This window comes from Passer domesticus, chromosome 6, assembly GCF_036417665.1.
Source record: "Passer domesticus isolate bPasDom1 chromosome 6, bPasDom1.hap1, whole genome shotgun sequence".
NCBI classification, from domain to species: Eukaryota; Metazoa; Chordata; class Aves; order Passeriformes; family Passeridae; genus Passer; species Passer domesticus.
In genome coordinates this window covers 28,470,501-28,486,318 of record NC_087479.1, presented here as the reverse complement: position 1 = coordinate 28,486,318, position 15,818 = coordinate 28,470,501, and positions in this window count along the sequence as shown.

Below are 15,818 nucleotides of genomic sequence, written 5' to 3'. Positions count from 1 at the left end.
ATGGGGTTATATTTGTTAAAGTTATAATGCCTCTGGGTTTTGGGTCTTACAATCTAGGAAATGAACCAGATAAATAATAAAGCATACTTGTGATACCCAGCTTGTAAGGGTAGCATGTTCTTCTGGAATGGATCATGGTCTGAATAGAATCATGGAGTCACTAAGATCAGAAAAAGTCAGAGTCCAGTCTTTGAATTAGCACCAACATGTCAGCTAGACCATAGCACTAGATGCCACATTCAAGTTGTTTCTTGAAGAAAAGTTTTGTTTAACCCCTTTCTTACTTCACCAAGAATTGAAAATGCTATCATTTCATGGTTGCTATGTGCAAGACAGCCTTCCACCATCACATCTCCCAGCCCTTGCAAATTCATAATCAGAAGGTCCAATGGGCTCCCACCCCTGGTCGGTTCACTTGACAACTGTGTCAGGAAGTTACCTTCTACACCCTCCAGGAGCCTCCTACACTGCCTTCTCTCCACTGTTTTGGGTTTCCAGCAGACATCCAGCAAGTTAAAGTCTCTGACAAGAAAACAATCCTAAAACATCAGCCAAAATGACACAGAAATGACACAGAAATTGAACAGCTGTTCATAAATTGGACACCTGAGTGTCTCACCAGTTCAAAACATTACATGAAGAATACAAAATCTTGAAGTAGTTTGCAACCACGAGGACTTCTATGACAAAGACAGGAAGGATAAAGCTTTGAAAACAGCTTAGAATCAGTATTTCTGATTCTATTTAACAGAGGTTTGTTTGTCAATTTGGTGTTTGGCTTTTCTTTTTTTTCTGTCTGACTATTTTTTCCCTTTTCTTTTCCTAAAGATGCCTTTATGCAAAAATCTTTGAGTGGTCCAAATATTCTTTAGTTGTCCAGGTGCTCTTAATCTAGCCCAGAAGAGAGCAACAAATTCAGTGATATATTGCAAATTTTCTGTATATTTTAGTCTGTGATTTCAATCTGTAAATTAATCTCATCTAACTGACTGATTAAATCTAATGTTTTCATTGCCATCTCAAGGCAATGACTGCTGAGCTTTCAGCAGTTCTGACTTTAAAATTGGTGTAAAATATTTTGTCAAAAAATTTCTTCTAAAACTAAATATCAAACTAAGTATCAAAAAGTACACACCTGACAAGCACCACACTTTAATGTTACTCTGTGGAGAAAAAACATCCTGTTTTAAATATGTACTTCTGATTGTTTAGCAAGAGTAGAATTTAAGAAGTAAGCTTTAAGTCTAAGATGTCTTACATATATGTCCAATTATACTGAGAATGGAAGGGAATCATGTTTTCCATAAATAAATGCACTTAAACACAGGAATACAAAACTGGAGGGGGGTGTGGGGCTGGGAGGCAAAACTAAATAAATGGACTCCAGGTAGTTATTCTTTTCACAGTGCTTTTCATGATTCTTATCAGGAAGCATAGCCCCAAATCTTGCTGCAACAGCTTTTTCTTCAAATGATAATGTTGTCTTCATTTCAAATTAATGGCATCTGGGTGCAATAATTCTTCTGGTAAGTTTTCCTGAAATGTCTTTTGTAGCTTTTGTTTTCACTTGTAACATAAATTGTGGTATAGAGAGTGGGAGTTTGTTCACATTTTTGTAAAATAAGATAAAATTAATTTTGGATTTCAAGAATTTCAGAGAATATGAAAGTCTTCTAGCTGTGAAAAGCCTAAGTTAAATTGAGCTAGGAGTTCAGGGGAAAACCTGATTGAAATGCTTCTATCTTTTTCTTGGTAGAAGTGAATATAGTTTACATAAACTATAGGTCAGGGAATACTGGAATAAATCTGCCTGCAGCTTTCCACCGAATTTAGTGAAACATTGATTGAATTGACTGTCAGGGTTTTTTTCTTACTGACTTTATTATGAAGAGTTATCCCACAATATACTGGAAAATGCTGTCATTGATGTGTATTGCCAGTGTAATAATTCCGTGAAATTGTCTTGTTAATATATTAAATTACTAAGAGAACCTGCAGAAAGCACCTCTGCATGCCGTGGAGAACATGCTCTGATTTCCATCTCAATAATCTAGAGGAGAGGTTTTTCCCAGCAAGCAGACTTTTATAGAGAAGAGTACAAATACTTTGTAGAGAGTGACTTAGGAATACAAAGAAAACAAATGTTGAACTTGCTTACACTTTTTCTAAGTTATTTATTTGTTTTGGATACTGGAATCATCTAGGACTTATACAATACATTAAGAGTTGTATAAAACAAGGATTCTACCTGGAGAAGAAAGCTTCTCAGAAACTAGTTTTCAACTGTCCTCTTGACTTCAGAACTATACTTGTCCTCGGGAACAAAATTTCCAGATTAGGCATCAAATCAAAGCTGACCGTAACTGAGTAGCACAGGCAAAAGTGTCATTACTTATAAATATGTAACTAAAACTGCCACCAAATTAAAAAATCACCACACACCAGAATAAGATCATGTAAAAAATGTGCTGAAGTTCTCTTAGTGGTGATTAGGCTTTCATCTAAATTTCTCAAAACAAAAATCCTCTGTTACCATCACCTCTCAGTATATGTTCTCAATAAAAAACTAAACTTAAAAAAAATCAAAACAGGGTTTAAAAGATTGGGATGGAAAATAAAACAGCATCATCAGATTTCAAAATCATAAACTCTAGAGATAATAATTTCATGGATCATAGTAATTAATCTCATCTTTAATTCATCTCAATCTCATGAGATTCATCTCATCTCCTTTAACGGAATTTTGCTATAACCATTTTCTTTCTTCCAGTCTGATTAGCGTACCTTGTAACATCCATAGCATTTATTCTAAAACTTGTACGTAGCTTTGAAGATTTTTTCTTCTTTTTCTCCTGGCAGAAGAGCATATGGATCCAAAAACTTCCCTCTTTTCTCAAACTATGCCAATTGATCTAAATATACTATATCTTCCTACAAGCTTTACCTAATTTGTATCCTTACATTGTCACAGCTGCAATCAATATAATCGACTTAACACCTAAGTTATGGTAACATTGAGTGATCATAATGTCTTCTTAATGCATTTAGCTAAAGTTTAACCACTTTTTGTTTTTCTCATTATGTCTGTCTCCAGTAGTTCTAAGACACCCATTCCTCTTATATTAACTATAATAGTCAGTCTTTTTAATAATCTGCCCCAAACCCTTCTCAGATGAAGAAACCCACTGTTTTTTATGAGTTTAGATCAAAGATAGATAAGAGGTGTCAGGCATTTGCTCAAGTTTATTTCAGATTCCTCTGGACAAAAACACAGTGCAAGGCTCTTAAACCTTGACTGTTCTTCTAACCTGTAGAAATATCCTTTCTCTCACTTAAAAATGTGGATAAAAATAGACAAAAAAAATCAATCTTATGTTCAACAAATGTTTTCCTAGTGTAGTTGATATTCTGACTCAGACCTACAGTTCATTTTAAATTCTATCTAGATCACACTTTAGGTTAAAATAAGGTGGTACAATTATACTGCAGGAATTCCTTGGGGATACCTGGCCATGATTTTTCTAGTATGGTACCTAGCCTATTTTTCTAGTAAGAGAATTACATCAAGGATTCAGTTTTGCTCACAAAACTTCAGTTGCTTTTTTTGACTTTGGGCCAAATCTGGGAAGCAAGACATATGCGAATGGTTCAACTTTGCTCTTATACACAAATGTGAAGTTCCTTGCAGTTCACATTTCTCAGCCAAAACTGAAAATCTTTTGCAATTTAAAACCACACTAAAGAGATTTTGTTTTTTGAATATATATGAACTGCATTCATCTATGAGGAGTCTACCAATTAAATCAGAGTAAGACATAAAAACTGGAAAACTAATTAATTTAGTCAAATAAAGTAAAAATTAAAATAAAGTAAAAATTTGCAAGTTGCAGATCCCAAATTTCAAGCCATGTTTTTGCAAATGGTGTGTATCAGAAATAGCAGCTACTCCAGAATTAAAAATTCTTTCATAGGATTAGCATGCTAAGTGTATTTTTCTCAAACCTCTCAGTGCAGGCTCCTTATTGGTACATAAATCTTGATGAGCCTTGTAAATTTTCCCATATTTTCATTAACTATGACTGTACTGACAGCAAAATGATCCATTCTGACCAGAAGATGACTATAAAACAGTGTAAGGATGATGCAGAGAAGTAAAAAATAAAAGGGAGTATCAGTAGGACTTATCTATATGCACAGTACAGTTCTGCAGTTCACAACAGCCCTATGAATGTATCAGTTTAAAATAATAATTAATAGGAATAGCCCATTCATGACTCTTAAGTAGATAGAAACTCTGAATCTGATTTTTTTTCAGTCATGTTTTAGTCAGCTAATTAAATAAAGATGAAACTTTTAATTTATTTCTTAGCTCAAGCCATAACATTTCATGAACTTTTCAACTAAAAGAGAAATAATACAAATCCGAATGGTTGAATGACTTTTTTTTTCATACCCTACATTATCTAGCATTTTTTGGGTTGACTTTTTGCAATGCAATGGTTGTTGTTTTTAATCAGACTAATAAGGACACTATAAATAGCTTCAAAGAGCATACATTAAGTAATGTTGCTGAAAGATGCAAGTCTTTTAAATAATCCAGAAAATTCACAAAAATTGATTGATAGTCCTTGCTTTCCTCCTTCCATATATCAGAACTCACTGCTGCAAACCTCTGGGCAACTCATTACCATGTTCCAAAACAGAAGCAAAGTATCTAAGCTAATAGTATGCGTTTTTTCTGCTTCAATATTCCTGAAATACAAAGTTATCCAAAGATCGCCACTCAGAGAAATTTTTCTCCTTTAAAAAGAATAGCTTCACGGGTTGAAATACTGGTCTTAGTAGTTAAGATTTCTCTGTCTGAAACTTGAAACTGTTTCCAGTAAAATTCCAACTTCTTTATTCCAGATGGTCAGTTATAGAACTTAATTTACAAAAACATTTTGGTTGCCATGTTAATTAAGATTAGAAGGTACTATTTAAATGCAGATGTTGTTCTGCTTTTCTTCCTATCTTATAGTTTGGAGCCCTATAGTGATTAAAGAAAAAAACAAAAAAGAAAAAATTAAGCCAGTAAAATTGTTTCCATTGCAATCAGTCAGTGAGATTTTGAACCCGGGCCATTTATGCAAATGATAAAATACTGAGTGAGCCATTTGCAATGCATAATTTAGCTAAAAATGTTAACCTCTCCTTCTGTTCAAGGCTTATCCACAAGCAGATCACACATTCTTTGAATTTATTTCTATTTAGACATGCTTTCTGGGAAGAAAAAAGAAATTAATCTGGTAGTTTTACAATCACAAATATTCATGAGTATTTGGCAACATTTATTTATAGTTGTGTCTGGTAGTAAGTACAGATTTATTTATTATTTGTATTTCTAATTCAAATCATGGAGTTAAAAATATTTGCAGCTAAAATTCCCTAGCATTTTCTTTAAAGAGAAAGGAGGACCTCTTTGTCTTATTCTTTATATTCTTAATATTTTCAGAACCAGTTCCAAATAGTTGCTCTGTCTGATACCTTAAAGAGCTTTCAGAAAGGGGATTTTTCAAACTGCCTGTGCTTTAAGCCTTCCTATTTTCACAACATATGATCCTATAACATGTGATCTAATTCTATTTAAAATGTTACATCTGGCTTGCCTTTGTGAGAGGTCATACGGAGAGAATTGCAAACTCATTGCTCTATGTAGGTACTTTGCAGACAGAGGAAAATTTGCTGGCCATGCACAGACCCTACTGTGACCATGTAAGCACTTTGTGAATATTAATGTCATAAAACCCTTCTCTCAGCTTAGACTGGACAGCACAGTGGTGCAACCTCCTGCTGTTGGGTTTGTAAGACTTGGTGAGTTTACATCTGGTCATAACGTGAAGTGTAGCACACCTGCAAAAAAGGCACTGCTTACACTCTCTAGAAACCCAGTTGCTAATAAAACAGATGATGTGGATTGAATAACAAGATATGGGAGCATCATTTTCATAGTTTTCTTCTATAAATGCAGAGGAAACAGGAAGTGCAACCCAGTAGGTAGGATTCTGTCTTGTTAGAAGAGTACTACTTCCCTATCATAATGACAACTGCAGAAAATTAAAAAGAAACAACCATTCTTAGTCAATTATAAACGTATTCTGCCATGGAATGTTTCTAATTAGCTGATATTGTGATTTAGAAAAAGTAATGTCTTAAATTTAGGAGAATTCTGCTGCAAGAAAGAAATGTAGATATTCTAATGTTTATTGGAATGAAAATTGTACTGCTAATACAGCAAATGGTTTATAAAAGAAATAGAAAAACAAAATGATAGAAACACCGATTACAGATAGAAAATTATGTCAATTTTTCTTAACATAATTAACTAAGCACTATAAGACATGGATTGGCTGTTACCCACAAGCAATAAAATATTATCATCAAAAGATTAAAATAGAAAAAATTCCCGTACATGTTAAACACCCATTTAAGATTTAGTTGCTGTAAGGGCAAAATGTATCCACTGCAGTTAATTCAGCATCCCCATTCCCTGAATGGTGTTCTCTAGAGTTCCAGTCTATATCACAGCAACACGGCTTAACTTAGTGAAAATATGAATACACTAAAATGAAAAAGATCCAAAATTAAGCATATTTTATTCTTGTTAGACTAAGCCCTTTGGATTTATTTTATTCCACTGAAATATTTTAAATGTCCAAAATTTCTTTGATATTCATCCTGAATGGAGTTAGACAAACAAGAGTCATTACCAAATTTCTTATTATATAGTAATTAATTGCTTAGATTACCACAGGTCCATGTTCTCTTGCTGTCTAAGCCAGGAACAGCAGAGTTTCTTGGTAAATATCACATACCCTTTATCATCAGGGGAAGCAAAAGTTTTATCAGTTTGGTGTCACCTTTGTTCCTGAATTACAACATATTCTAATAGAATATGACAAAAAGTATAAAGATTTTAGTCCTCACTTTTGTTTTTTTCATAGTTTTATATACTATATCTGGCATTTTCTTTAATATATATATTTTTTATTATTATTATTATTTATTTAGCTTTCCTTCCCATAAGAAATAATCTTCATCCCTTGGGAAGGAACTGAGAATAATTTCCAGGCACTGGGAATCTAAAGGATTTTCATCTGGTAAACCATAGCAATGCCTCCCCTTTTAATGTTTATGTGGACTGTCAGACAAACAGGTTTACCTCTGTAAAAAAACATGTATGACCAGTTGCCTCTTATGGATGCAGGATTGCAAAGTGAAGACTGAACAGGACTAAGAAGAAATGAGGGAGAGAAAGGGTCTCCTCTACACTGTGGCACTTCTGGAAAAAAAAACACCTCCATATGACCTGAGGACTGATCATTAATGAATTTGGATTTTTATATTAAGGCAAATGTAAAAGATTACTTCTACTGGGGATAGGAAACTGAATAAACAAATTCAGTTCCTGTAGCAAGACTTGTAAGAACTGAATGCATCCTGTCTTAATTTAATTATTTGATTGCCAAATGTATTAATTGGATCACCTAAGATTTAATTCACTGCCACGTCGGAGCTTTATTTCCTAATTACAATATCTAAATTTTTGCATTGATAATTGACTCTGGTTAGAATTTATGAAAATGGCCTTGATTTTTTGCTTGTTTATTTGTTTTATAGTTCTTTATAAAATCTACAAGGTGTATATAAAAGCAGATTAAATAAGAGATTAGTAACTTGCCCTGACAGTCTTAAAAACTTCTTGAAGTACATACTTTTGCCTCATCAAGTAACTGATTCTCTCTCTGAAAATTATAAACAGATTTCCAGCAGAAAGACGAGAGGCAAAGAGGTGACCTATCTTTCCTACAAGTGAAGAGAATGCAAAGGTTTTCCCAGGCCATGTCTGACTCAAGGCTGCAAGTTTCTTTCTACCCATTATATGGTATCACTTCCACTTCCTGTGTAGACTAGTGGATTTTTAAATAAGAATACCCTATGCTTATATGAACTTCAGCACACTGATCATAAAGGGTCTGAAAATGAAGAACTCAGTTCCCACAAACAGAAAAGCCATGATTTTAAGCAGCTGCAACTCTTAAACACAGTAAAATTTTTAATATAGTGGAAACAATCAATAAAACTTTGTATATAAATAAAATAATTTGTAAATTATTTGCCTGTTGCGACTTGCACGAAGATTGTGTGAAAAGCAGAAATTCAATTATGCAAGATTTCTACTTGGTTAGAATAAGTTGTCAATATTCAACTAACATGAAAGTTTGCTTTTGGGCTTTATGAGAAGTTCTCATTTTTGCAGTAAAATCTTGAATGGTAGTAAAAAAATATCAGACCTAAAAACACAGTAAGAAGCTTAATGCTTGAATTGTCATTTTATTCTTTTGTGGAGAGATTGAATGTAAGGGTCTACACTTTTAGTCAGTGATGTCAACAAAACTGACATACAAATGAATAAGTTACACCTGAGTTTGTTTGTGCATTGGACAAGCTATAATGGAATTGTTTGCAAAGTTTTATTGCAGTTCCTACTTCCATTTATCTTTGTTAGCATAGCTACAGAAATCTGCTTTATAATATTCCTGTATAAATTAAACTAACTATAAGAGAATTGGACAAGGAGAGGAAAAGATAGTAGCATATTTTATGCTCAAGTAAAAATGGTTTGTCAGAAAATATTTATCGATTATTACTTTGATTTTGGCAACAATTTGATTTGGTATATTTAACAATGCCTGAAACAATGCCTAAAACTTGCAAGAACCTCTGGATGTTGAATAGGAATTTGAATTTGAATTCAAGGATGTTGAATAATTTACTTTCTTTCTTTTATCAAGAGGAGAATTTCCAAGCGTTAATCAACTTTAACCCAAATGCTTCTTCATAACTACTGTCAGGATAGGTTAGTATTCCTAAATAGGCTTTTTTTTTGCTTTTGCTATATGATGCATGATAAAAAAGTGAAGAGCAGTTTAAACTGTTTGCTTAATGAGCCACTAAGTTCTTACAAGATGCTAAGCACTAATTCTCAGTCCACTGCAATGTTTAGCTTGTGCATAAAGGTAAACGTGATAGGCCTGCAAAGTCAATTAAAATAAAATATCTCCATCCATTTTTCCCTCCAAATAAGCTAACTGGAAATTATCAGGACTGAAAGCACTACCAGGAATTCAATTTTATTTTCATATCCATATTTTATATCAACTTCTGTAAGACTCCAAAAGTTCCTGTGACCTTGCAGCTTCAAAAATACCATAAAACAGGAAATTTACAATAATAATGATTTTACCGTGTAAGTACAGCAAAAGTGGCCAGAAGAAAAAAATCTTGGAGAATTATAAAAGTTTTCTAAGAAAAATGAATCTAATTGTTTTTGTTCCTTTGAAGTCTAACAATAAGAAAATTTATGTAGCTGCCTTTCAAAATTATGCAAACTAAATGATATAGGAAAACAGAATATCCAAAATGTGCCAGTACATATTAAATGATAAGTTTCTAATGAATCTAGAAGGTTAAAACCACTATAGGTGAAGAATACATAGCGGAAGTGAATTGAACATCCTTTTAAAGAATGAACAGCCTCAACCACTTAACATTTCATACCTCATTACTGACTGCTGTCCATTGCCCCATATACCACCTTCTCCCCATATTTAAACCTCTGAATGCCTGAAGAAAATTACTCATGCCTTGACTCCAGAAATTAGACTAAAATATTTAATTAACTTAAATTGGCTTACTTAAAATACATTTAGTATTTGTTTCACTCTTTTGGTGAAAATTGACTTCTTTACCCTTATATGAAAACCATGCAGTGCAGTGGGATACTCATCACTAAATGATATAGTGTGAATAAGACCTTACCTAAACGTCAGGAAAGCCAAAAGCAGATGGGCAAAACATAATCAATATTCCAGAAAGAAACCACAGCATTTTTTCAAGATGAATGTTTTAATGATTCCTTTTGCCTTGCCAGTGTCAAACTAGATAAAAAATACCTATGTTAAAGAAAATCAAAATGTATTTTGAATAAGCCAGTTTTAAAGCTCTATTCAAAATGTTAGCTAAACATTTTTTGTTTGTTTTGTAACAGAGATGAACAAATTATAATTCCTGATTTAATTTTCAAGCCATTTAATGTTATGTCTCTTAGATTAAGTCTGCCAGTTGATGTTAATAGAATGTCCTAAACCCTATCATCTTTTGTGGTTAGCTCACTGCATGCTGAATATTTTGCTTTAAATATTTCCTAGTTCTTTTTCTATCCAGTATTACCTCACAAGGTTCTGCTTCATAACAAAACCTCCTACCTAAATAAAAATACAGCACCTTCAACAGAGGAAGCTACAGCAGTTAAGAGGAAGCAGAACTAGGAGGATCTCCTTTTATACAAAACTTCTAAATTCATAGCTGTTCATCTGAGTTTGGGTGAAAGACCTCCATTGGGTAGGAAAACAAGCTTTCCTTTTACATTTTTTTTAATTAATTAGCATTTTTAAACTATTTTAAAATATAATTTTTGAAAAATTTATTTTAAATGAAAATACAGAACCCTGAAAGCACAGCAAAAAATTCAGGAAATATTCATAAACTCAAAACCACAGCAAAAAGGGTATCAAAAATATTTCATAATTTATCCACAGTCATTCTAGTCCTGCAGTCTCTCTTGGCTACACCACTGCTAGTAAAAAGAAGTATTTTCAGAATATAAGTATAGATCTTTATCCCTTTATCTTACTTTAAACATATCAGAAGTATAGAACATATATTTTTCTTCTCCTTCCTGTGATTTCCACAATAGTTACTGTTTTAAAAAATGGATCAATATGAATTCATCACTGGAAAAGCTTTTGGCAACAATACTAAAAATTCCCTGTACCTTGCTGTCCCTTACCTTTGGTACAGACCTGTCAGGTGTTGAAACAATCCTGGTTACTGGAAACTCAAATCCTTTGTAACCAAAGGGAATTTTCCCACAAATTTTCACAAGGCCAAAATTCCACCTTATAAATTAAATCAAACATTTATGAAAGCCTTTAGAAATTTTGACTGTTTCTCATGCTTTTGGGATCCTGAAAATGCCAGAATGTGCACAGCAGGAATTCAACTCTATTAGAAAGAACTTGAATCTGTTTACTTTTACAAAATGTCAGATATACCTGAAGTTTCTTTTAGGTATCTGCTTCTTCTGATTGCTATTGTCTCCTGTTGTGTTATGCTTTTCTTCAGAACACACTTACAAGTGAATAACTTTAGTATTTGAATATCAGCTTGACATGAGTTTTATATTTCAAGACACAATTTCTATAAAATTTATAAGTGTGTTCATCAAGACAGCAGTGTTCCATTGCAGGAGATAACTCATTATTATGTGCACAAATAATGTATAAAAGATTTATCTGAGGGCTGATACATCCAGTTGGGAGTCTGGAAAACCAAATTTCTCCTGCTGTGAGACATAGAGCAGGGCAACTTAGACACTGTTTGCAATCTGAAATGGGTTGCTGTGCTGGTTGTCCACCCAGCTTGCTTGAATTTTTTGAGTGATTGTACTCCTATGGGTGCATTTCCTACAGTCACACATGCTGCAGAGGCAGGAAAAGAAATGCTTCAGATTTGATACAGTGATAAGCTTGATACTTTAAATTGGTACATTTTCTCATACTTTTTGCCCACTTACTACTCTATTTCACATTGTAGCAATGGCTATGAAAACTGGTCCTTCTCCTTAAAGTTTGTTCACAATCATGAGCAGATATGAAAATTATTTTAAATTATTTTCAAGTTTCCCTCAGTGTCTGTATCAAATGATTCCTAACACATGCTATATGTGTATTTCCTCTTCAAACACTTCAATAAAATGCAATGTAATATAAAGCAGGATTTTTTAAAATGTATTTGTTATTGATGTCAAAATTATGCTTTTAAAGATGATTCCCATCATCTAGCCCATGCATCATTGTTAAAATTGTAACTTACATTTCAACTCTGTGCAAACTGTCTATTTTTTATGCAAGTTGTGTCTTAAAACACAATAATTCTTTGTACTTAAAGATCACTTAGGAAGTTCCTTGTTAATAAATACATAATTAGAATTTTGCTTTTACGTGCAATGGTTATTAATAAATTAAATATACATTTTAAGTGGTCAATTGTTCAAAGTTAAATTCCATCTTTAGGAAAACTTTCTCTGTGGCAATTGGTGTCACTAGCAAGAAACCAAAAAAGCTACTTTGAGCAGTTTTCATCTGAAGTAAGGTTCATGTTTCTGAAGCTATTACTATCAGATTTATTTAAAATATAGGCCACTGAATCTATAATTTATTCTTTAACAAACTGCTACTTAAAGCTTTTTCTTCCCATTACCAAGAGCAATACTGAATCTTTTTCTTTCACTGTTGTTATTTTTATAGCATTTTAGCTGACTAATCAAATTACAGCATAATACCACCTTCAACTCTGGAAATACAGTAGGGAATTTAGTCTGACTGAGTAGAGATTTAGCCTCTGAACACTGTGATTCCTATGATCCTATTTTTGTTGGCATTAAGCAAAAGATACCTCTCAGTAAAACTAATTCAAGAAGTTGAGAATTAAATGTTTGCCAGTATTCTATTTCAGTTTACATTCACTGACACAAGTCATTGTGCTAGAGATATTACTTTCATCTTCTCCAAAATCTTTGGCAAGACTATCATCACCTTTATTAATACCAAAAGCTAAATTTTAGCTTTGTTTAATGGGGTGCATGGAAGATTAAAGACAATTTGCAGGATAACTTGTATTATTGTCTGAAGCACTAAAACTTGAACAAAAATCGAGTATCATATTTAACAGGGAAAATCCTATTTTAGCTCTCTTTTTCAGCCCTTTACTCGAAGTTCCCATTAACCTTAAGAGTGCCATCAGAAAATTTTTGATTGAATGAAATATTCTTCTAACAGTAAAGGCTAGATTTGGATATGATGAATCCTATGAGTAGTGTTAGCAGGTTCAAAAGGTCTGACAGAACTAATACATCAACAGATTCTATACAGCAGAGAGAGTGCCTGATTGGCATACAAAACACAGAGAGACCTTTGTCAACATTATATGCTCTCCCAACCTCTTCCCTTACGTTAACATTTTCTTGTCTCTCTCCAAAAATTTTCTCTCATTATTGTCTCTCTCAATAGCCCTGCATAAACACACTATAAATCCAGAATGTGTCAAAATTCCTGAGAAAAATTCTGTCAACATTGGGCTTTGCCTTTGCGTGCAGACAAATGTCAAGCAATGTCAAGCAGACATATTGAAGGCTACTGGGGCTAGAAAGTTTCCATAAATTTTCCATAAATTTTCCATAATTTTATGTGGACCAGTTTTTAGGAGGTGAGGTACTTTTTGATTTTGGTTAGTGCTCTTACCCTTTGGGAAATTGTTTCCATGTATATTGGCTCTTACTTAAGCAGCTATTCAGAGACAGCACAGGTGTGGTGTGCCCTTCTGTTATAGGGCAATTACACGCTGAAATTTTTGTGATATTTATGAAGTGCAGGCCTCCTTCAACATAGAATAATCTCAGACAGAAACAAGGAAATTACTTTAGTCATGGTCATAGCTGAAATGGAATGACAGTAGAAAAGTCAAAGTTGAGCACTAGGGAAGCAGAAATACAGCAGCCTCCTAACTGTTCACAAATGATGAAGGCAATTTAAAAAGAAAAAAACACAGACTGTCTGCAATGTGAACTGAACTTCAGTTTAGTAGCTTGAATTCATACCTTAGGAGGATGAATTTAGGAGGCTGGATCAAAGCTGAAATTACTCTTATTTCCTGGAGAGGAAAAAAAAAAAGGATATCATTAAGAATTAAAATCCCTCATTTGGATATCATGAAACATAATTAATAATTTATGTTTAGTGATGCATCAGTGGAGAATTACAATATATTTTATCAAGGTGCAGAGTTCAAACAACTGACCATACTGAGGCTTGCTGTCTTAAAGACACATTTTCTCACTTGAAACTCCAAGCTTTTTTCCAGCTAATTTTTCAATTCTTAACAGACATATAGGGGCTATAGTCTGCATCATCTCTTTAGTGACTTTTTCTCATTGTCCCAGACAATGAGAATTATAATTCCACTGTAATTCCCACAGATATTCTGTATCACTTAAACTATTTTTTTAAGATTGAAAAAATATTTCAAAGCAAACATCAGAAATAAAGATTTTTTTTTCAAATGTGGGTCATCCATAGTCTTGTGAGAAGAGTAATGAAAAATAAAAAAGTTAACCTAATTATACTTTTCTCATAAATTACCAGGGAAGAAAAATCTTCCTGAGGGAAGAAAATATTAAAACATACAGTTAGTTTTCAAGCTAACTTTTATTTCTGTTTTTCAATTCTCTACATCATGTCCTGTTTAGGATAATGGCACTTAAAGCCAAACAAGAGCTAATTTCTACAGGTTTTCTGCCACAACAACAGTGTAGCATGCATATCCCCTCTGATTAATTTGGTGTTTTGCATATGTACATAAAATATTGCCACAATTTTGCCAAATATCAGCATACTGAGCATTAGGAATACTTCCCTTGTAATTTATTTTTCCTCCTGAATTTGTATTTATTGGCTGAATGCTGAGCTGTTATACAACTGCACACAGTACAAGTCAAGATGGCAGAGACAGCGACTGTGACTGTTTATAACCCAATAGTGGGGAAAACAGTGCAAAAAAAGATTGTTACTGAAGTCCTTATTATATTTTTGTTAAAAGAAATAACAAGGCTTAGGGAACTAAAACAGAGATAACAACTGAAAAATTTACAAGGTGTTTTATGAAGATTTTATTTCTAAACATTTTTCCCTGCTAACTTTGCCTATCATTCTATTGCAAAGATTTTAGCTGTGACCACCTTTATTTTGTTAGAGATCAAAAATCATATACATTCATGTATTCAGGTGCAAAAACATCGCGAAATTTAATTAGGTTTGATTGGCTTAAAAATGGGATACAGAAATGAATGTGATAATGACTGTCATGAGCAAACTTTCCTTTTATACTTTAAAGCACAGTTTTTCTGTTTTGTCCCCTACTCTATGACTTTATTTGATTAAGTAGTGCTATTCTGATCTTACTAAAAATAACGAACAATTGAAATTTAGTCTGTGTTAGTATGAGGGGCTTTCAGTCTGCCACAAGGCAAATTCTGTTCAGTGTCAAGGGCATAAGTAAAGGCAGGGAATGAGCTCATTTCACGTTCCAGTTCTATGAAAAAAATCAAAGTTGTTCAGTAGTTAATATCTTCTCTACCCAAATATCCTATTAATTAAAGAACTGTACTCTACTCTTTTCCTCCAGGACCCCAAACCTCATAAATTTTGGTTCTTTGGGTTCAAAGTGATCTCAAATTCATTTCTCTCTAATCGGTTAGCTCATTAAGCAACTTTAACCACCTTATGTAACAGCTTTTATGTTAAATAAATTATAATAAAGAATCAATAATAAAGCAAGCCTGATCAGGAAGACGATCAAAGCTTTATACACAGATTATTTCTGTATGTCCTTGGAGTGTGATCTCTGTTAAATTAAAGGCAGATGCTTAATAGTCTACAAAGTAATTTTTATATTACAAGTACACAGGTACATCACCAGTCTCATGTGCCTATGGGTTTTCAAACCACCAAAACTGGTAAAAACTCAAATATGTACAGGTAAAAACTCCAAACACTCCAAGTTACTTAAATATATCTTGGATGTTCAAATTTGCAATTATTTTGTAGACAATAGCATAAACAAAACACTCTTAACCTTATTTTTCTTAAATAAATGCATTT